At 45.3% G+C, this 23,802-nt stretch overlaps 1 protein-coding gene across 4 annotated transcripts in view; it reads left to right on the forward strand.

The window, feature by feature from the left end:
* The window catches only part of abi2b (abl-interactor 2b), a 204,512-nt gene that overhangs the window by 26,142 nt on the left and 154,568 nt on the right, over positions 1–23,802 (forward strand). The window contains exon 1 of one of the 4 annotated variants that reach the window (XM_070876082.1): positions 17,575–17,693. The exons of the other annotated variants lie outside the window; for them this stretch is intronic. The gene's annotated coding sequence lies outside the window, so the exon portion shown is untranslated. Of the gene's footprint in view, positions 1–17,574; positions 17,694–23,802 lie in introns of those variants that run through there. 4 annotated transcript variants of the gene reach the window in all.

A 23,802-nucleotide genomic window follows, 5' to 3' on the forward strand; every position in this document is an offset into this window, starting at 1 on the left:
TTGATGTGCAAAGTTAGAGCACATGGGATTGGGGGTAGTGTACTGACATGGATTGAGAACTGGTTGTCAGACAGGAAGCAAAGAGTAGGAGTAAATGGGTACTTTTCAGAATGGCAGGCAGTGACTAGTGGGGTACCGCAAGGTTCTGTGCTGGGGCCCCAGCTGTTTACACTGTACATTAATGATTTAGATGAGGGGATTAAATGTAGTATCTCCAAATTTGCGGATGACACTAAGTTGGGTGGCAGTGTGAGCTGCGAGGAGGATGCTGTGAGGCTGCAGAGCGACTTGGATAGGTTAGGTGAGTGGGCAAATGCATGGCAGATGAAGTATAATGTGGATAAATGTGAGGTTATCCACTTTGGTGGTAAAAACAGAGAGACAGACTATTATCTGAATGGTGACAGATTAGGAAAAGGGGAGATGCAAAGAGACCTGGGTGTCATGGTACATCAGTCATTGAAGGTTGGCATGCAGGTGCAGCAGGCGGTTAAGAAAGCAAATGGCATGTTGGCCTTCATAGCAAGGGGATTTGAGTACAGGGGCAGGGAGGTGTTGCTACAGTTGTACAGGGCATTGGTGAGGCCACACCTGGAGTATTGTGTACAGTTTTGGTCTCCTAACCTGAGGAAGGACATTCTTGCTATTGAGGGAGTGCAGCGAAGGTTCACCAGACTGATTCCCGGGATGGCGGGACTGACCTATCAAGAAAGACTGGATCAACTGGGCTTGTATTCACTGGAGTTCAGAAGAATGAGAGGGAACCTCATAGAAACATTTAAAATTCTGACGGGGTTAGACAGGTTAGATGCAGGAAGAATGTTCCCAATGTTGGGGAAGTCCAGAACCAGAGGTCACAGTCTAAGGATAAGGGGTAAGCCATTTAGGACCGAGATGCGGAGGAACTTCTTCACCCAGAGAGTGGTGAACCTGTGGAATTCTCTACCACAGAAAGTTGTTGAGGCCAATTCACTAAATATATTCAAAAAGGAGTTAGATGAGGTCCTTACTACTAGGGGGATCAAGGGGTATGGCGAGAAAGCAGGAATGGGGTACTGAAGTTGAATGTTCAGCCATGAACTCATTGAATGGCGGTGCAGGCTAGAAGGGCCGAATGGCCTACTCCTGCACCTATTTTCTATGTTTCTATGTTTCTATTGGCCAGAAAAAGCAGCAAACCTGAGGACTTGGAGAAATTTAGAATTCAGCAGAGGAGGACAAAGGGTTTAATTAAGAGGGGGGAAATAGAGTATAAGAGTAAGCTTGCCAGGAACATAAAAACTGACTGCAACAGCTTCTATAGATATGTGAAGAGTAAAAGACAAATGTAGGTTGCTTGCAGTCAGAATCAGGTAAATTTATAATGGGGAACAAAAAAATGGCAGACCAATTGAACAAATACTTTGCTTCTGTCTTCACTAAGGAAGACACAAATAACCTTCCGGAAATACTAGGGGACCGAGGGTCTAGCGAGAAGGAAATCCTTATGAATCAGGAAATTGTGTTCGGGAAATTGATGGGATTGAGGGCCGATAAGTCCCTCCAGGGCCTTGATAGTCTGCATCCCAGAATACCTAAGGAAGTGGCCTTAGAAATAGTGGATGCATTGGTGGTCATTTTCCAACATTCTATAGACTCTGGATAACTTCCTATGGATTCGAGGGTAGCTAATGTAACCCCATTTTTTTAAAAAGGAAGGAGAGAGAAAACAGGGAATTATAGACCGGTTAGCCTGACATCGGCGGTGGGGAAAATGTTGGAATCAATTATTAAAGATGTAATAGCAGCGCATTTGGAAAGCAGTGACAGGATCGGTCCAAGTCAGCATGGATTTATGAAAGGGAAATCATGCTTGACAAATCTTCTAAAAATTTTTGAGGATGTAATTAGTAGAGTGGACAAGGGAGAACCAGTGGATGTGGTGTATTTGGACTTTCAAAAGGCTTTTGACAAGGTCCCACACAAGAGATTAGTGTGCAAAATTAAAGCACATGGTATTGGGGGTAATGTATTGACATGGATAGAGAACTGGTTGGTAGACAGGAAGCAAAGAGTAGGAATAAACAGGTCCTTTTTCAGAATGGCAGGCAGTGACTAATGGGGTAGCGCAAGGTTCAGTGCTGGGACCCCAGCTATTCACAATATACATTAATGATTTAGACGAAGGAATTGAATGTAATATCTCCAAGTTTGCAGATGACACTAAGCTGAGTGGCAGTGTGAGCTGTGAGGAGGATGCTAAGAGGCTGCAAGGTGACTTGGACAGGTTAGGTGAGTGGGCAAATGCATGGCAGATGCAGTATAATGTAGATAGATAAATGTGAGGTTATCCACTTTGGTGGTAAAAACAGGAAGGCGGAATATTATCTGAATGGTGACAGATAAGGAAAAGGGGAGGTGCAACGAGACCTGGGTGACATGGTACATCACTCATTGAAATTTGGCATGCAAATACAGCAGGCGGTGAAGAAGGCAAATGGCATGTTGGCCTTCAAAGCGAGAGGATTTGAGTATAGGAGCAGGGAGGTCTTACTGCAGTTGTACAGGACCTTGGGGAGACCGCACCTTGAGTATTGTGTACAGTTTTGGTCTCCTAATCTGAGGAAGGACATTCTTGCTATTGAGCGAGTGCAGTGAAAGTTCACCAGACGGATGGCAGGACTGATACATGAAGGAAGATTGGATCGACTAGGCTTATATTCACTGGAATTTAGAAGAATGAGAGGGGATCTCATAGAAACATAAAATTCTGAAGGGATTGGACAGGTTAGATGCAGGAAGAATGTTCCCGATGTTGGGGAAATCCAGAACCAGTGGTCACAGTCGAAGGATAAGTGATAAGCCATTTAGGACCGAGATGAGGAGAAACTTCTTAACTCAGAATTGTGAACCTGTGGAATTCTCTACCACAGAAAGTTGTTGAGGCCAGTTAGATATATTCAAAATGCAGTTAGATGTGACCCTTACGGCTAAAGGGATCAAGGGGTATGGAGAGAAAGCAGGAATGGGGTACTGAAGTTGCATGATCAGCCATGCTCATATTGAATGGTAGTGCAGGCTCGAAGGGCCAAATGGCCTACTCCTGCACCTAGTTTCTATGTTTCCTGTCACTTGGCCAAATTTATATCTATGGTGCCACTGTCCCTTTTATTCCATGGGCTTCAACTTTGCTGGCAAGCCTATTATGTGGCACTTTATCACATGCCTTTTGGAAGTCCATGTACACCACATCAACTGCATTGTCCTCAAAAAAAAAAAAGCTCGATCAAGTTAGTTAAACACAATTTGCCTTTACCAAATCTGTGCTGGCTTTCCTTAATTAACCCACACTTGTCCAAGTGACTGTTAACTTTGTCTTTGATTATCGTTTCTAAAAGCTTCCCCACTGCCAAGGTTAAACTGACTAGCCTGTAGTTGCTGGGTTTATCGTTATAACCTTTTTTGCACAAGAGTGTAACATTTGCAATTCTCCAGTCTTCTGGCACCAACCGCCCCCCCTCCCCCGCCCCCTCCTTCGTATCTAAGGAAGATTGGAATATTATGGACAGTACCTCCTCAATTTTCTCCTTAATTTCCCTCCGCATCTTCGGATGCAATTCACCCGGTCCTGGTGACTTATCAACTTTAAGTACAGCCAGCCTTTCTAGTACCTTCTCTCTGTCAATTTTTATCCCATCCAGTATCTCCTCTACCTCCTCCTTTACTATGTCTATGGCAGCATAAGAACTTAAGAAATAGGAGCAGGAGTAAGCCATATGGCCCCTCGAGCCTGCTCCGCCGTTCAATAAGATCATGGTTAATCTGAATATGGACTCAGCTCCACTTCCCTGCCTGCTCCCCAAAACCCCTTATCCCCGTATCATTTAAGAAACTGTCTATTTCTGGCTTAAATTTATTCAATGTCCCAACTTCCACAGCTCTCTAAGGCAGTGAATTCCACAGATTTACAACCCTCAGAGAAGAAATTTCTCCTCATCTCAGTTTTAAATGGGCGGCCCCTTATTCTAAGATCATGACCTCTGGTTCTCGTGTCCCCCATCGGTGGAAACATCCTCTCTGCATCCACCTTGTCAAGCCGCCTCATAATCTTATACGTTTCGATAAGATCACCCCTCATTCTTCTGAATTCCAATGAGTAGAGGCCCAACCTACTCAACCTTTCCTCCTAAGTCAACCCCCTCATCTCCGGAATCAACCTAGCGAACCTTCTCTGAACTGCCTCCAAAGCAAGTATATCCTTTTGTAAATATGGAAACTAAAACTTCCCCAGTATTCCAGGTGTGGCCTCACCAATACCTTTTATAGCTGTAGCAAGAGTTCCCTGCTTTTATACTCCATCCTCTTTGCAATAAAGCATCATCTTCCTTGGTGAAGACAAATGCAAAATACTCATTTAGTACTTCAGCCATGCCCTCTGCTTCCATGCATAGGTCTTTTTAGTCCCTAATCGGCCCCAGCACTCCTCTTACTACTTGTTTATTATTTATAGGCCTATGGAAGACTTTTGAATTCCCTTTTTATGTTAGCTGCCAATCTATTCTCGTACTCTCTCTTTGCCCCTCTTATTTTCTTTTCACGTCCCCTCTCAATCTGACATTTGTCATACGTACTGTTTCTGCTTCATCTTACTCCCTACCTCTTTCATCTTCCAGGGAGCTCTGGTTTTAGTTGCCCAATCTTTTCCCCACTGTGGGAATGTACCTTGACTGTATCCGAACCATCTCCTTTTTAAAGGCAGCCCGTTGTTCAATTACAGTTTTGGTGAGGTTGTGGGGTTATGAGGTAAAGTCACCTTAGTGAGTTGTTGCAGTTCATCCCGACCAACCATACATACTGACGTCACAGTGCACTGGTGGTGGAGGGGGTGGATATTGAATCCAGTGGCAAGAGGTCAGGTGGACTGCTTTGTCTTTGTAATCTAGGTTGACGTTCCAGTGCACTACTGAGGGAGTGCACATTGTCAAAGGTGCCATTCTTTGAATGAGACGTTCAACTGAAGCTCCAGTGGTTCAGGCAGATGTTAAAAGATCCCCTATGGCATAATTTGAAAAAGAGTGTGACTTTTAGTCTCCTATCCAAAATTCCTCCCAGAATCAATACTATCGGCAACTGATTAACTCACATTCCTCCCAGAACCAACTTCATTTATTCACTCATCTCTTATGTTCATGGGATGTTTCTCTATGCAAAATTGTGGACACACTGACCTACATCAGTCACTATTTCAAAAGTAATTAATTGTACATTAGGCATTTTGATACAAGTACAAGGTTTATTTTGGCATTGCAGTGTTTTACATTTTGGAATGCTCACTCCAGACACTACCTAAGTTAAATTTTTCTTAGCTCTAATGGACATCATCAAAATTGAACACACCCATCCTTCCACTGAAATCCAACGACACACTCCTCCCACTACCTCTGATGTTTTCTCTCCCACAGAAGGCCGCAATAATGCAAAGGCTGGAAGCAATGTTTCGGCAGCGGACTGCATGCGAACTCGTCGGGGCCCCACTTCTGGTTCCGAGGAGCAAGTATGAACTGTATCTCGATTGAAATGCCAAGAGTTCATCAAATCCTTAGACTAGAATCGGACCAATTAGTTTTGTAGCACATCAGAGCTGTACATGAAAGCAAGTCCATGCTACCACAAAAAAATGGGAATTAAGAATCTTACACAAACATTTGGTACAACATTAAAATATATTCACGTAAATAATTTTTTAAAAAGCCATCGATTGCTGTATTGGCACAAGTACCTCCAATAAGCCCAGTGAGGACGCAGCACTTACTGCAGCACTGGAGTGTTGGACTCCACTTCAAATTTAACTCTTGCACCAATGTTCATGCTCTGGCAGCCCCAGGGAACCCAACAGCAGTGGCCACTCTTGGTCAGAAGTCTGAACATTATGTATCCGGCTACAGGAAGGCATCACAATCGAAGTCCATTGAGCCCACATGAGTTTTACGAGTGGTGGCAATCAGGAATGGGCAACCTCACCATTATTATAAAAAAAAAAATTACCTTCCCCACCCATCTCCCCCTGAAGCCGGGGCACTGAGGCCAATTGCACTGTCTTTTTTTCTCTCTCCCTTTCTCCTCCCCCTCCCCCTTGCACACTCATAAGAAACATAAAAAATAGGAGCAGGAGTAGGCCATTTGGCCCCTTGAGCCTGCTCCGCCATTCACTAACATCATGGCTGATCTGATCATGGACTCAGCTCCACTTCCCTGCCCACTCCCCATATCCCTCGCCCCAACAACTTCTTCCCCCTTGTCCTCCTTTCTCCCTCCATCTCTCCCTGCCTCCTCCCTCCTGTTTGTTTCACCATTCGCTCCTCTGAGCTGAACTTGTTGACAGTGGCTCCCAGTGGCAGTGTGTGTAGCCTTGCAAGCTAACCACTTGCACACATTGTTAAACGCGAGTGTGACCTAAAACTTCATTGCGATCAGTACGCCGGCCATCACTCCTCCCTGCGTGCCACTTAGATGAAATCAGCTCTCTGTCCCCTTTCTTCCATTTCATTGATTTCCAGAACCTGAAACCTGTGGAATTCCTCTCTCAGTTCTTCCCTTCTGCAATCGTGGTGTCACCAAACGGCTACTTTAGATTTGAAGCTTGCAGCTGGAACAATAACATGCCAGCCCCGAGACAACGTTGCTGTGCTTCTGCCCATCTCCAGTCTTTCGCGGTTCCCTCTTTCATGTTGTCTGTAAGCCTTTGTGCCCTGTTTCAGCTCTTAATCTTCTTCATCGATGACTGAAACAGCAGTGAAAAGTAAATTCATGCAAAATGAAAAATTGATTTGCCCAAGCTTGAAAACTGCTATTTTGAGGCCTATTTGCAACAGAGCCTGATAGAAGGATTCATGAGATTTGCCAGCTTTTAACTTAAATTTAATTTTAATCAGACTTCATTAATCTTTGTGGTGTGCGATCAATAAAAATAGCCTGCTTGCCTGGCGTCAATCAGCAACAAGTAAAATGCTGTACTCTGCTAACACAATTCTTTCCCCTGAGAGGATTACAAGGAATTAAAAAGATGATTCTTGTGCGCATTTTGCTCTTGTTACATTGAGTCTCCTCGCTGTATGGATGCAACAGCCTGTAGCATAGAATCAGATTGCAGCTTCCAGGGTGCTATGGATTTCAAATCACAATGTTTTAAGAGCACAATCTATTACAACAGCAGTATATAAAACAGGCTGACTTTTTTAGCGTACAAAATACCTGAACATCTCCGAAAGTGACTGCTTATTTTTCTTTCTTCCCTCATCGTTCCCAATTTCAGACCCTACAATGTCGCATGTCAATCTGTTGCAAAGGGGAGAAGTGACCTCCATTGGGGTTGCCTTTGAAGCAGTCGCTCTGCCATGGCTAAGGCTGGCCTGTGGTCACTGACTTACTATTTTGCAATTATTTTTCTTCCCCTCTCTCCATGCCCCCTCCCCCTTAAGTCAGGTGCTGATTTATACTGCAGTTTAGATGGTTAAGATGGCATATTGGATACTGGGCTGGATTTTCCTTTTAAATCGACCCCGCCCGATCCTTAGCGGTGTTCCGATGGTTGTGTTTTTTTTCAACTGATGGAATGCCGCTGGTACCCGCTCCCGCAGTTTTCGGGTGGTCCATGTTGGTGGTGGCGAAGCAGTGCGGGAGCAAAGTGCAGCGAGCAGCCAAAGCGGGACCAAACTTGGCGATCAGCTTTCCTGTATAAAGGAAAGCTGAACCGCTGTCTGAAAGGGCTTGAAACGGTTGTCTCCACATGCACGGCCATTCTTCTGTGTTTTCAGGGTCAAGGGTGACTCCGCACATGCGCAGACATCAGAAGCACAGCCTGGTGCAGTGGCCGGGGAAAGGGGCCCGCAGTTCCGTAGCATTAACCAGTCAGTTTATGATTTGCTGCACGTGAACTTGGTGAATACAGCAATCGGGTAATGAGTTGCTATGACAGACATTAGTTAATGAGTTGCCACTTCAACTTGTGGCTGCGGTTGGTTACAATTAGTGTTGTCTGGCTTAATAGGTGCCAAGGGGGTGCATCTCACTCCGTAGCCAGGATTGAGGGTGTATTTTTAGTGTTTTTAAAATTATGTTGATAGGGCAGAGGGAAGGGAGTGAGCTGAGGTTGTTGTGCAGGGGTCAGAGGTTTTGTTGTGATGGTATGAAGGTGGTGCAGAGCAGGGGCGGCGGGTGGCGTGATTTGTGGGGGTATATTAAGCCTGTCAATGGGGTTGCATCACAGTCCTAGCAGGGAAGGAGGGTTTATTTTTGGTGTTATTTTTAAACTTATGTCGATAGGGCTGTGAGGGTAAGGTGTGATTTGATGTTGGGTGGGGGTCAGCGGTTTTGTTGTGATGGTATGAAGCTGCTTCAGTGCATGGGTGACCGGGGCAGGAGGGGTGATTTGTGGGGGTATATTAAGCCTGTCAATGGGGTTGCATCACAGCCCTAGCAGGGAAGGAGGGTTTATTTTCGGTGTTATTTTTAAACTTATGTTGATAGGGCTGTGAGGGTAAGGTGTGATTTGATGTTGGGCGGGTTCAGAGGTTTTATTGTGATGGTATGAAGCTGGTTCAGTGCAAGGGCAGCAGGGCGGTGATTTGTGGTGGTAATGGAGGGAGTCAGGCAAGTGGGTTGCAGGTTGTGAGCACAGGGTTTTAGCCGAGTGGCTGATGCTTTATTGGAGGGGGCGGGGGGGGGGGGAGGAGGTTTAAACTTGCCGGGCAGTCATTGTTGCTGGATGGAAGGGGGCTGGCAAGCCAAGCGCCTTTCGGCGGAAGTCGGCTTGGCCGGCCGTTTAAAGTGTACCAGAAGCGAGTGCGGTGGTGGAAAACTTCGATTGGCCATTTTTCGCTGGCTGGTGCGGCCACGGCCTGAAGGGGGATTTTCTCTGCCGTCCTGTGTCGGATTTCTTTCGGGCATGCCTTCTTGGAAAGCCTCGGCGCCTGCTACGGCGGTAGTTCGCTCCCGATCGAACAAGGGACGGCGTTGAAAGGATGCTTCATCTGCCGGGCAGCCGGTATCCGGTGTAGTCATTCGGGTATAACTTCAGGAGGCAACATTGGAACTGGCCCGGGTAAACGACATCTGCACAGCCGGAGGAGCGGAACAGGGTGGTACCGACAGTGAGCGGCTGCCGCTTTGCCCGGTGGAGGTGCAGCCGTTGGTTGGAGACCGCTTTCCGACTGCTAGCTCCTTGGGCCGGCCACCAGCCCTTCTTGGGTGCACGGCGCTGGGAAGAGAAAGGCAAGAGGCATCGAACAGTACCTAAATCGGCGGGCCGCCCACTGGAAAGCAGGCTGGGAGTCCCTGAAACCTATGGAGGCTGAACGGTTTAAATCGCGGGGAATAAGGCTTCCTCTGTCGGTAACAAAATGGCTACCTCGCCTCAGTGGTAAATCATTAACCAAAAATTGTGACAAATTGTTAACCAAATGGCTGATGCTTTATTGGGGGTGGGGTTTAAACTTGTGTCGGGCAGTCATTATTGCTGGATGGAAGGGGGCCGGCAAGCTACAAGCAAAATGGAGGGAGTCATAAGGCCGGGTCCAAGTCAGGTAAGTACTCCAGAAATGGGCGGTATCCAGTGCAGCGTTAATGGGTGGTAGCAGGCCTTAAAAAAAAAAAAGATTTTAATGGAATTTAGGGCTGGGAGGGAATTTTCCAACTTTTTTGGATCTCCAAAGTGGGCGGGCACTTTGCAGCAACGCCAGCGGTAATGGTAGACCCAAGTTACCGCCGGAGCTAATTGGGGCGGTAACAGACGGTAATTTCCATTTTTTTATTAAATAGGGTGGTAACTGGGCAATAAATAGGCAATTTGAGTCTTTATTAGCCGAGACATAGAATATAAGAGCTGAGAGGTTATGCTTGAACTGTATAAAACACTAGTTAGGCCACAGTAGAGTAATGTGTGCAGTTCTGGTCACCACATTACAGGAAGGATGTAATTGCACTAGAGAGGATACAGAGGAGATTTACGAGGCTGTTGCCTTGTAGACTGGCGAATTATAGCTATGAGGAAAGATTGGATAGGCTGGGGTTGTTTTCTTTGGAACAGAGGAGGCTGAGGGGAGACCTAATTGAAGTGTATAAAATGATGAAGGGCCGAGATAGAGTGGATAGGAAGGACCTATTTCCCTTAGCAGAGGGGTCAACAACCAGTAGAGGCAGAAACCCTCATAGCATTTAAAAAGTACTTGGATGTGCACTTGAAGGTGCTGTAATCTACATGGCTACGGATCAAGAGCTGAAAAGTGGGATTCGGCTGGATAGCTCTTTGTCGGCCGGCACGGGCATGATGGGCCGAATGGCTTCCTTCTATGCTGTAAATTCCCATGGTTCTGTTCCATGGGTTACCTTCTGATATCACACCCAAATGCACATTCTTTAAGTCTGGATGGTGAGTTTCAGTAGATGCATTCTTCTTGTCAACCTAGACATGTGAGGCTATTTAGAAAACAGGTGAGGTAAAACATTTAAACACAGGATGTTACATTTTAGAACTATCAAAATCAGTGTTACATCTTTCTTGCATCTGGTTGGGTTTTCTAGTCGACTTTTAATTTGTAGGTTATTTGAACTGCTCCAGGTGTGTGCGTGCCCTCCCTTTTAATTTTTTTGTGATTATCTTAAAATTGTGTCCTCTTGTTACCATCTCACTGACCACTGTTTAGCTTATAATCTTGTACACCTGTATCAGGTCACCCCTTAAATTCTCTAGTATAATGATTAAAAAGTCCTAACTTCTCAACTGTTAATAAATGTAACCCCTCATCCCTGGTAAGATCACAGTGAATCTATACTTAACCCTTTTTATTGCTTTTATATACTTCCTATTATGTGGTGACCAAAACTACGTACAATACTCCAACTGCAGCATAAGTAAGATCTTATAAAGTTTGGCATTGCCTCCTTTCAAAATTTGTTCTTTTGAAATGTCAGCCAGGTTGAAGGATTAACTCCAGACTGCAGTTGAGGCTTCTGTAGGAAGAAAGTGCACTCATAGAGAAAGACCCTGGGATATGTGCTGAGTCCAGGTGTAGATTTTGTTGACGCCGGGAAACCTGGCATAAAAAGGCTTCAAGTATGAGGAACTCACACTGAAGAACTAAAACTTGAGGACATAGGATCAATGAAAATGTCAGACAGGAAAAGACCAATTGAACCATCTAGCCTTTCCCACATGGTCAATGACTTCATGGGAGTCCAGAGTCACTGTTGAAGGCCATTCCCACCTGACTATACCACTGTGCCCCCACCTCTGGTGGATCTGTCCTGCCAGTGGGCATGGAGGGCATACCCAGAGGGAGGAGTCTGTGATGGCTGATGGTTATGATTTTGAGAGTATGACTGTCGGTCAGTTGCTTGACTAATCTATGTGGCAGCACTCCCAACTAGGGCACCAGTCCCCAGATATTAGTGGGGAGTACTTTGCAGCATGGGCAGGACTGGGTGTACATCATGCCCTGATTCGATGCCCACTGTTACACTAGGGTGCAATAATGGTAGGTACAGGTCTGTCACTGTATAATTCTCGGCAGTATCATTGTTTTGGCCACAGGTATATGTTTGAGGTCATTGATTTGTCTTGATTTTTCATCTAAAACCGTGGTTAAAAACCTGGAATGCTGGAAATACAGAGCCTTAAAACGAGGGAAAAGAAGCCTGCTCTGGCAGTGTTTCTGTCAGAGGCAACTGATCTTTTATTTCTGAAGTGATACTGGCAGACCTGTGTATTTCCAGCACTCCTGTTTGTTTCAGGTTTGCGGCATTTCCCAGCTTCCTTTAAATCTGTGTAATAGGGCTGTTGTTATGTAAATGGGGAGAAATTACAACATGCTGCGGTGCAGAGGGACCTGGGGGTCCTTGTGCATGAATCCCAAAAAGTTAGTTTGCAGGTAATCAGGAAGGCGAATGGAATGTTGGCCTTCATTGTGAGAGGGATGGAGTACAAAAGCAGGGAGGTTCTGCTGCAACTGTACAGGGTATTGGTGAGGCCGCACCTGGAGTACTGCGTGCAGTTTTGGTCACCTTACTTAAGGAAGGATATACTAGCTTTGGAGGGGGTACAGAGACGATTCACTAGGCTGATTCTGGAGATGAGGGGGTTACCTTATGATGATAGATTGAGTAGACTGGGTCTTTACTTGGAGTTCAGAAAGATGAGTGGCGATCTTATAGAAACATTTAAAATAATGAAAGGGATAGACAAGATAGAGGCAGAGCGGTTGTTTCCACTGGTCGGGGAGACTAGAACTAGGGGGCACAGCCTCAAAATACGGGGGAGCCAATTTAAAACCGAGTTGAGAAGGAATTTCTTCTCCCAGAGGGTTGTGAATCTGTGGAATTCTCTGCCCAGGGAAGTAGATGAGGCTAGCTCATTGAATGTATTCAAATCAAAGAGCGATAGATTTTTAACAAATAAGGGAATTAAGGGTTACGGGGAGAGGGCGGGTAAGTGGAGCTGAGTCCACGGCCGGATCAGCCATGATCTTGTTGAATGGCGGAGCAGGCTCGAGGGGCTAGATGGCCTACTCCTGTTCCTAATTCTTATGTTCTTATAAATGAGCTCGGATCTCTGGGTTGGACCTCTGCTTGCAGCTCTCGCAAACATGACTGCCTGCACCCCAGACAGTGATTTTTAAAATGTCGGGATCCATCGCTGGGAGATGCTTAATACAAGTTGGCATTTGAGTTCTGGCTCAGCATTTTGTTACATATCCAAGTTGTCTTCATTTGAAGATATCAGCAACATGTCTAGTTCATGAATTCATATGAATAAATCTGCAGCTGGAACATTAGTTTCCTTCCTGTTCAAGATAATTACGGATGAGGAAGACCTATCTGAATTCGAGCCCAATGTTTCCCCCTGCAGCATCCAATTGTTTCTTAAATTGTTTTTTTTTTTGCTGCTTCCATTCTGTCTCAGAGTGTGTTTCACATTGGTCACTTTGTTTCAAGAAGAATTTCCTGACATCGCTCCTAAAATTACCTTGCACTAGTTTGTACCCGTGTCCCCTTGTACTCCTGCAGTTTGGTTGAAAGTCATATTCCGGGTTAACTTTTTCTGTACCGTTTGTTATCTGTCAACACTCTAGAAGATCCCTTCTCGGGTGCCTCCTTCCCAGGTTGAAAAGCCCAAGTTGCTCTCTTCATTCCTCATAACCCAGTCGCCTGACAACCTGCGTCAAGGGCCCGAATCCAACCTAACCTGGTGGTGCTATTTGGCAGGTGTAAGCAGGTGGGCACAGACCTCTGTCTTGCCACTCCATTGTGTAGCCTGTTTCATAAGAACATAAGAAATAGGAACAGGAGTAGGCCATACGACCCCTCGAGCCTGCTCCGTCATTCAATAAGATCATGGCTGATCTGATCATGGACTCAGCTCCACTTCCCTGCCCGCTCCCCGTATCCCCTTATCCCCTTATCGATTAAGAGACTGTCTATTTCTGTCTTAAATTTATTCAATGCCCCAGCTTCCACAGCTCAGGCAGCAAATTCCACAGATTCACATCCCTCTGAGAGAAGAAATTTCTCCTCATCTCTGTTTTAAATGGGCAGCCCCTTATTCTAAGATTGTGCCCTCTAGTTCGAGTCTCTCCTATCAAGGAAAACATCCTCTCTGCATCCACCCTGTCAAGCCCCCTCGTAATCTTATATGTCTCGATAAGATCACCTCTCATGCTTCTGAATTCCAATGAGTAGAGGCCCAATCTACTCAACCTTTCCTCATAAGTCAACCCCCTCATCCCTGGAATCAACCTAGTGAACCTTCTCTGAACTGCCTCCATATATCCTTTCGTAAATATGGAAAGCAAAACTGTACGCAGTATTCCAGGTGTGACCTTATATAGCTGTAGTAAGACTTTCCTGCTTTTATACTCCATCCCTTTTGCAATAAAGGCCAAGATACCATTGACTTTCCTGATCACTTGCTGTACCTGCATACTATCCTTTTGTGTTTCATGCAGCAGGATCCCCAGGTCCCGCTATACTGCGGCACTTTGCAATCTTTCTCCATTTAAATAATAACTTGCTCTGATTTTTTTCTGCCAAAGTGCATGACCTCACACTTTGCAACATTATACTCCATCTGCCAAATTTTTGCCCACTCACTTAGCCTGTCTTATGTCCTTTTGCAGATTTTTTGTGTCCTCAATCATTGCTTTTCCTCCCATCTTTGTATTGTCAGCAAACTTGACTACGTTACACTCAGTCCCTTCATCCAAGTCGTTAATATAGGTTGTAAATAGTTGGGGTCCCAGCACTGATCTCTGCTGCACCCCACTAGTTACTGGTTGCTAACCAGAGAATGAACCATTTATCCCGAATCTCTGTTAGTTAGCCAACCCTCTATCCATGCTAATATATTATCCCCAATCCCGTGAACTTTTATCTTGTGCAGTAACCTTTTATGTGGCACCTTGTCAAATGCCTTCTGGAAGTCCAAATACGCCACATCCACTGGTTCCCCTTTATCCACCCTGTTCGCTACATCCTCAAAGAACTCCAGCAAATTTGTCAAACATGACTTCCCTTTCATAAATCCATGCTGACTCTGCCTGACCGAATTTTGCTTTTCCAAATGTCCTGCTACAGCTTCTTTTAATAATGGACTCCCAACATTTTCCCAACCACAGATGTTAGGCTAACTGTCTATAGTTTCCTGCTTTTTGTCTGCCTCATTTTTTAAATAGGGGCTTTACATTTGCAGTTTTCCAATCTGCTGGGACCTCCCCAGAATCCAGGGAATTTTGGTAAATTACAACCAATGCATCCACTATCCCTGCCGCTACTTCTCTTAAGACTCTAGGTTGCAAGCCATCAGGACCAGGGGATTTTTCTGCCTTTAGTCCCATTATCTTACTGAGTACCACCTCCTTTGTGATTGTATTAAGCTCCTCCCCCCATAGCCCCTAGACTATCCACTGTTGGAATATTATTAGTGTCCTCTACCGTAAAGACTGATACAAAATATTTGTTCAGAGTTTCTGCCATCTCCATGTTACCCATTACTAATTCCCCGGTCTCGTCCTCTAAGGGGCCAACATTTACTTTAGTCACCCTTTTCCTTTTTATATACCTATAGAAACTCTTGCTATCTGTTTTTATATTTTGCGCTAGTTTATGTTCATAGTCTTATCTTCCCTTTCTTAATCATTTTTTTTAGTCATTCTTTGCTGGCTTTTAAAAGCTTCCCAGTCTTCTGTCCTCCCACTAGTTTTGGCCGCTTTGTATGCCCTTGTTTTTAACTGGATACCGTCCTTTATTTCTTTAGTTAGCCACGGATGGCTATTCTTTCTCTTGCACCCTTTCCTCCTCACTGGAATATATTTTTCTTGAGAGTTGTGAAATATCTCCTTAAATGTACATCAACTGTCCTACACTTTAATCTATTTTCCCAGTCCACTTTACCCAACTCTGCCCTCATACCTTCATAGTCTTCTTTATTTAAGCTTAGTACGCTGGTTAGAGATCCAACTTTCTCAACCTCCATCTGAATTTGAAATTCAATCATGCTATGATCACTCATTCCGAGGGGATCATTTACTCAGAGATTGTTTATTAATGCTGTCTCATTACTCAGGACCAGAGCTAAGATGGCCTGCCCCCTGGTTGGTTCCGTTACATATTGCTCAAGGAACCCGTCACTTATGCACTCTCTGAACTCCTCCTCAAGGCTACCTTGACCAATTTAATTTGTCCAATCAATATGGAGGTTAAAATCACCCATGATTATTGCTGTTCCCTTTTACAAGCCCCCACTATTTCCTGGTTTATGCTCTGACCAACAGAGTTGCTACTGTTAGGGGGCCTATAGACTACACCCACCAGTGACATTTTCCTCTTATTCTTTATCTCCACCCAAACTGTTTCAACACCCTTATCATTTGAACCAATATTGTTTCTTACTATTGCAGTGATTCCATTCTTTATCAATAGAACTACCCCACCTCCTTTTCCTTTCTGTCTGTCCTTCCGGATTGTCAAGTACCCCTGAATATTTAATTCCCAATCCTGGTCACCTTGTAACCACGTCTCTGTAATGGCTATCAAATCACACCCATTTGTCTCAATTTGTGCCGTCAACTCAAATCTATTTTGTTACAAATGCTTATGTGCATTTAGACAAAGTGACTTTAAGTTTGGTTTTGTACCCTTTTTTCTTGCTTGTTTCCTCTCCTTCAAGCTCACTTTCTTTATTTTTGCTTTCTAATTCCCTCTTTACTCCCTTCCCTACTGAATCTAGTTTCAGGTTCCCATCCCCCTGCCATGCTAGTTTAAACCCTCCCCAACAGCACTTGCAAATCCCCCCACAAGGATATTGGCCCCGGCTCTGTTGAGGTGCAACCCGTCCGGCTTGTACAGGTCCCACCTCCCCCAGAAGCAGTCCCAATGCCTCAGGAAATTAAGGCCCTCTCGCCTGCACCATCTGTCCAGCCATGTATTCATCTGCTCTATCCTCTTATTTCTGTACTCACTAGCTCATGGCACTGGGAGTAATCTGGAAATTACTACCTTTTGAGATCCTGCTTTTTAATCTCCTAGCTCCCTAAACTCTGCCTGCAGGACATCATCCCTCTTCCTACCTATGTCATTGGTACCGATGTGGACCACGACCTCTGGCTGTTCACCCTTTCTCCCCAGAATGCTCTGCAGCCGATCCACGGTAACTCCTTGCTGCAAAAGGTAGGATATTATTTCTGTGCAGACTGTTATGGTCAGTGCTGTGCATATTGAATTAGCTACAGATCTCAATTCAAGGATGTTTGGGTGTCATGATTGGGCTGAGTGCTCAAGAATATGGAGGGAAAAGACCTGCACCTCATCCTGTCAGCTGGTGCTTACAGTCCATTCTTTTCTGAAGGTGCTAACTAGTTACTAAGGTTGGTTTCAGATTGGGCACTCAGCGGCATCTCAATTAAGCAGCCATTCTTCCATATGTGAGCCTAGTTGGCTATTCCACTACAGAAGACATCATAGCCCTATCTTCTCGTCGTCTGACACCCACATACATGCACTTTCCAGCAATCGAGCCAGAACCCTTCCTGGTCTTTCTCCACTCACCCCCCCCCCCCCACACCCTCCCCTCCCTTCTCCCTTGGGCCATTCTCCCCCCTCTCTTCCCCCCCACCCTTCACTCCCTTCTCCCTTGGGCCATTCTCCCCCCTCTCTCTCCCTCCCCCCCCCCCCCCCCCTTCACTCCCTTCTTCCTTGGGCCACTGAAGCTAATTGTAGCACCTCCTGCACTGCCTCAGTTGAGATCTGCCAATAGGATTTGAAGCTGGGACCTTTCTGCTGTGGTTCGGTTCACCTTTGCTGCATATATCCAGAGTTACTGGGGGTATATCAGTGTCCCCTTTAAAAAAAAATAAAAATGAATAATCAGTTTCAAATTATAATTCAGTCTTTTGACTTGCTGCAAAATAGGTGTTGGTTTGGTGGTTAAACTGGCCAGAAGGAGCTTCTAACTCAGCGTCTGTTATATTGTACAGATGGAATAATATCACCTATGGATTCTTTACTGATCAGTCAGCTGTCTGCTGGATTGAAATCTCTTCCTTGCCTGTTCCTACGGTGCCATCAGCGCTTGCTGCTTGAACAAAAATAGTCACAAAATCAATTGCACTGGAAGAAGCTCAACTAACGTCGACGTTCTGATTTCCGTTTTCTCTCCTCTCTTGAAGGTGATGACTTGTGTCAGGATATATGATTGTTGGCATCTGTTACCCAAGTAGCTATCCTAAAATGTTTTTCTGCAGACTATAAGTGTGGTCAGGTCGATCCACTGTGGGAGGGTTAACTGGCAAGCCTGATCCTAACCTTGCTTGACATCACGTGTTGTTCCCAACCCGGGTGGGGGGTGGATGGAGGGGGACAGGTGCTGTGGCAGATCTCCTTTCATTCCCTTGCCCCAGCCCAGGGGATGCTGCTGAGAGTGTGTGTGTATATTCCTCACCAGTGGGGTAGGGAATATAAATATGGATGGCTGTGGAGCCAAGGAACATAGGAATAGACCACACAGTCCCTCGAGTCTGTTCTGCCATGCAATTTAATTATGGCTGATCTGTATCTTAACTCCATTTACTCCAGATCCCTTAATATCCTTACCCAACAAAAAGCTATCGATCTCAGCCTTGAAAATTGCAATTGCACTGTTTAAATTCACCTGTGTTCCTGATCTGAGAGGTGCTGCAGTAGGATGTCCCATGTGGATGCCAATCACCCATTTACGGGAGTTGGGTAGTTCTGGAGGTGATGTTGTGCTGCTGTTCACACGTCTCCTAGCTGGCATTGGTAGATGGTTGGTAGTCGATTGACCACTGGAAATGCATGCCCAGTGAGGCCACTATTAGCAAGAATTGGAAGGGTTAATGGAGAGATTGCATACCTTCAAAGTTTAACATTCTACTCTGACAGACACCCCTGATGCCACGGGTCGAGCTGACCCAGGAAATTCCAGGTTGAGTTCCCAACCTTTCTGTGTTATCTGATCTTGACTGTGGTTGGCTTTTGGCCGAGGAAGGGGAAACTCAGCCAGCTCCTGGTGACCCCTGACAGAAAGCAAATGGCCGGTGATGACAGGATGGGACTCAGCTGGGCTGTGATGCTCCTCCTAGATTAAGGCACTCACTGTCTGAGCTAGCAGATTAAATGAACGCTTGAGCAAGGCAACTGGTGGAACTATCTCAGCATTGATCTCCCTTCGCAGGGCAGGCGAGAAACATTCCTGGCACAACAGAAAATTCATCAAAATACAAGCAGGCTGGAATACCTTACGAAAAAATAGAAAAGGGATAATAAAGAAGCATAGGATAAATTCGCAGAATGAGGGTGCACATCCAGTGTGTGAATTGTTAAACCTTTTTAATTTGCTTTTCTTTTTGCCTCCTTGAGAAATGTTAGAGCTTTCACAATTTATGCAGTGCCAAACTCTCCTCGCATTTATCAGAGTTCAGTTTTGTTCATGTTACTCCGGTTGCCATATATCAGTTCTCAACAGAAGCAGTGCTTCACAGGGGGAGAGAGAAAATCAGAGCAGAGATCTTCAGTGTTGCTATTCGACTTGTAGTGGGCAGATAGTGTGTGGTGTTGATGAAGACGCTTTGCATTTCCTCCTATGCCAAGGAATCAGTGTTTGGTAATGAGGGACAAGGAAGAAAGAAAGGTAAAAATGGTCTGTGGTGTGTAACGGAGCCATAAGTTGCTACCAGTGCCACGTGCTAGTCTGAATAGGAATCGCAGGATAGCTCAGATGAATACGTGGCTTGAGGAGTGGTGCAGCAGGAAGGGATTCCAATTCCTGGGACATTGGAACCGGTTCTGGGGGAGATGGGACCAGTACAAACCGGACGGTCTGCACCTGGACAGGACCGGAACCAAAGTCCTAGGGGGAGTGTTTGCTAGTGCTGTTGGGGAGGGGTTAAACTAATATGGCAGGGGGATGTGAACCTATGCAGGGAGACAGAGGGAAGTAGAATGGGGGCAGAAGCAAAAGATAGAAAGAAGAGTAAAAGTGGAGGGCAGAGAAACCCAAGGCAAAAAGGGCCACATTACAGCAAAATTCTAAAAGGGCAAAGTGTGTTAGAAAGACAAGCCTGAAGGCTGTGTGTCTCAATACGAGGAGTTTTCAGAATAAGGTGGATGAATTAACTGCGCAGATAGCAGTTAACAGATATGATGTTCTTGGCATCACCGAGACATGGCTCCAGGGTGACCAAGGCTGGGAACTCAGCACCCAGGGGTATTCAACATTTAGGAAGGATAGACAGAAAGGAAAAGGAGGCGGGGTGGCATTGCTGTTTAAAGAGGAAATTAATGCAATAATAAGAAAGGACATTAGCTTGGATGATGTGGAATCAGTATGGGTGGAGCTGCGGAATACCAAGGGGCAGAAAACGCTAGTGGGAGTTGTGTACAGACCACCAAACAGTAGTAGTAAGGTTGGGGACAGCATCAAACAAGAAATTAGTGATGCATGCAATAAAGGTACAGCAGTTATCATGGGTGACTTCAATCTACATATTGATTGGGTTAACCAAACTGGTACCAATGCGGTGGAGGAGGATTTCCTGGAGTGTATTAGGGATGGTTTTCTTGAACAATATGTCGAGGAACCAACCAGGGAGCTAACCATCCTAGACTTGATGTGTAATGAGAAAGGACTAATTAGCAATCCTGTTGTGCGAGACCCCTTGGGGGGGAAGAGTGACCATAACATAGTAGAATTCTTTATTAGGATGGAGAGTGACACAATTAATTCAGAAACTAGGGTCCTGAACTTAAGGAAAGGTAACTTCAATGGTTTGAGGCGTGAATTGGCTAGAATAGACTGGCAAATGATACTTAAAGGGTTGACCGTGGATAGGCAATGGCAAACATTTAAAGATCACATGGATGAACTTCAGCAATTGTTCATCCCTGTCTGGAGTAAAAATAAAACGGGGAAGGTGGCTCAACCGTGGCTAACAAGGGAAATTAAGGATAGTGTTAAATCCAAGGAAGAGGCATATAAATTGGCCAGAAAAAGCAGCAAACACGAGGACTGGGAGAAATTTAGAATTCAGCAGCGGAGGACAAAGGGTTTAATTAAGTGGGGGGGAAATAGAGTATGAGAAGAACCTTGCAGGGAACATAAAAACTGACTACAAAAGCTTCTATAGATATGTGAAGAGAAAAAGATTAATGAAGACAAATGTAGGTCCCTTGAAGTTGGATTCGGGTGAATTTATAATGGGGAATAAAGAAATGGCAGACCAATTGAACAAATACTTTGGTTCTGTCTTCACGAAGGAAGACACAAATAACCTTCCGGAAGTACTAGGGGACCGAGGGTCTAGTGAGAAGGAGGAATTGAAGGATATCCTTATTAGGTGGGAAATTGTGTTAGGGAAATTGATGGGATTGAAGGCCGATAAATCCCCGGGGCCTGATAGTCTGCATCCCAGAGTACTTAAGGAAGTGGTCCGAGAAATAGTGGATGCATTGGTGATCATTTTCCAACAGTCTATCGACTCTGGATCAGTTCCTATGGACTGGAGGGTAGCTAATGTAACACCACTTTTTAAAAAGGGAGGGAGAGAGAAAGCAGCTAATTATAGACTGGTTAGCCTGACATCAGTGGTCAGCAAAATGTTGGAATCAATTATTAAGGATGAAATAGCAGCGCATTTGGAAAGCAGTGACAGGATCAGTCCAAGTCAGTATGGATTTATGAAGGGGAAATCATGCTTGACAAATCTTCTGGAATTTTTTGAGGATGTAACTAGTAGAGTTACCAGTGGATGTGGTGTATTTGGAGTTTCAAAAGGCTTTTGACAAGGTCCCACACAAGAGATTGTTGTGCAAAATCAAAGCACATGTTATTGGGGGTAATATACTGACGTGGATAGAGAACTGGTTGGCAGACAGGAAGCAGAAAGTTGGGATAAACTGGTCCTTTTCAGAATGGCAGGCAGTGACTAGTGGAGTGCCGCAGGGCTCAGTGGTGGGACGACAGCTCTTTACAATATACATCAATGATTTGGATGAAGGAATTGAGTGTAATATCTCCAAGTTTGCAGATGACACTAAATTGGGTGGCGGTGTGAGCTGTGAGGAGGACGCTAAGAGGCTGCAGGGTGACTTGGACAGGTTAGGTGAGTGGGCAAATGCATGGCAGATGCAGTATAATGTGGATAAATATGAGGTTATCCACTTTGGGGGCAAAAACACGAAGACAGAATATTATCTAAATGGTGGCAGATTAGGAAAAGGGGAGGTGCAACGAGACCTGGGTGTCATGGTTCATCAGTCATTGAAAGTTGGCATGCAGGTACAGCAGGCGGTAAAGAAGGCAAATGGTATGTTGGCTTTCATAGCTAGGGGATTTGAGTATAGGAGCAGGGAGGTCTTACTGCAGTTGTACAGGGCCTTGGTGAGGCCTCACCTGGAATATTGTGTACAGTTTTGGTCTCCTAATCTGAGGAAGGACATTCTTGCTATTGAGGGAGTGCAGCAAAGGTTCACCAGACTGATTCCCGGGATGGCTGGACTGACATATGAGGAGAGACTGGATCTACTGGGCCTTTATACTTTGGAGTTTAGAAGGATGAGAGGGGATCTCATAGAAACATACAAGATTCTGACGGGACTGGGTAGATTGTTCCCGATGTTGGGGAAGTCCATAACCAGGGGACACAATCTTAGGATAAGGGGCAGACCATTTAGGACTGAGATGAGGAGACACTTCTTCACTGAGTTGTTAACGTGTGGAATTTCCTGCCGCAGAGAGTTGTTGATGCCAGTTCATTGGATATATTCAAGAGGGAGTTAGATATGACCCTTACGGCTAAGGGGATCAAGGGGTATGGAGAGAAAGCAGGAAAGGGGTACTAAGGGAATGATCAGCCATGATCTTATCGAATGGCGGTGCGGGCTCGAAGGGCTGAATGGCCTACTCCTGCACTTATTTTCTATGTTTCTAAGGACCAGATGATCCCAGGTTCAATCCCTGGTCTATGGTGAGTTAACTGATCTTAGCCAGGCACCACACTTGGGCTAGGAAAAAACAGCCAGGTTTCCAACTCCTAATATAAAAGCAAAATACTGTGGAATCTGAAATAAAAACAGAGAATGCTAGAAATCTCAGTGGGTCAGGCAGCATCTATGGCGAGAAAAACAAAGATAACATTTCGGGTCAACGACCTGTCGTCCGAACTGCCGAATGTTCGAAAAGAGCCCATTCTTAAGCACTGGTCTCCTAATCTGAGGAAGGACGTGCTTGCTATTGAGGGAGTGCAGCGAAGGTTTACCAGACTGATTCCCGGGGTGGCAGGACTGACATATGAGGAAAGACTGGATCGGCTAGGCTTATACTCACTGGAATTTAGAAGAATGAGAGGGGATCACATAGAAACGTATAAAATTGTGACGGGTCTATACAGGTTAGATGCAGCAAGAATGTTCCCGATGTTGGGCAAGTCCAGACCCTGGGGACACAGTCTAAGGATAAGGGGTAAGCCATTTAGGACCGAGATGAGAAACTTTTTCACCCAGCGAGTTGTGAACCTGTGGAATTCTGTGCCACAGAAAGTTGTTGAGTCCAGTTTGTTTGACATATTCAAAAGGGAATAAGATGTGGCCCTTACGGCTAAAGGGATCAGCAGGTATGGAGAGAAAGCTGGGGTGGGGTACTGAGGTTGAATGATCAGCCATGATCATATTGAATGGCGGTGCAGGCTCGAAAGGCCGAATGGCCTGCTCCTGCACCTATTTTCTATGTTTCTATGAAAGGGGGAGGGGAAGAAAGAACAAAAGGGAAGAGTGGAAGACTTGAGAGATTAGAGACCCAAAAGGGATGATGAGCCGAATTGAAATAGTAACGACAGAAGTTAGTAAAAGGTTAAACTGGATAGGGTGTGAATGGCGGAGTAATGACCAGCTGCCATTCGAGACAGAGAGAAAAAAAAGAGAAGAAAGAAAATAAAAAACATAAGCTGGGGGGAGGGAAAGGGACCCAAAGATGGCCAGTGTTTATGGTCTGAAATTGTTGAACTCGATGTTGAGTCCAGAAAGCTGTAAAGTGTCTAAACGAAAGATGAGATGCTGTTCCTGGAGCTTGCGTTGTGCTTCATTGGAACAGTGGAGGAGTCCGAGGACGGAGATATCAGGGTAGGAGTGGAGTGGAGAATTAAAGTGACAGGTGACTGGAAGCTCAAGGTCACACTTACGGACTGAACGGAGATGTTCAGCAAAGTGGTTACCCGATCTACGTTTGGTCTCCCCAATGTAGAGGAGACCACATGATGAGCAGCG

The sequence above is a fragment of the Pristiophorus japonicus genome, chromosome 3 (genome assembly GCF_044704955.1).
Source record: "Pristiophorus japonicus isolate sPriJap1 chromosome 3, sPriJap1.hap1, whole genome shotgun sequence".
In the NCBI taxonomy this organism is placed as follows: Eukaryota; Metazoa; Chordata; class Chondrichthyes; family Pristiophoridae; genus Pristiophorus; species Pristiophorus japonicus.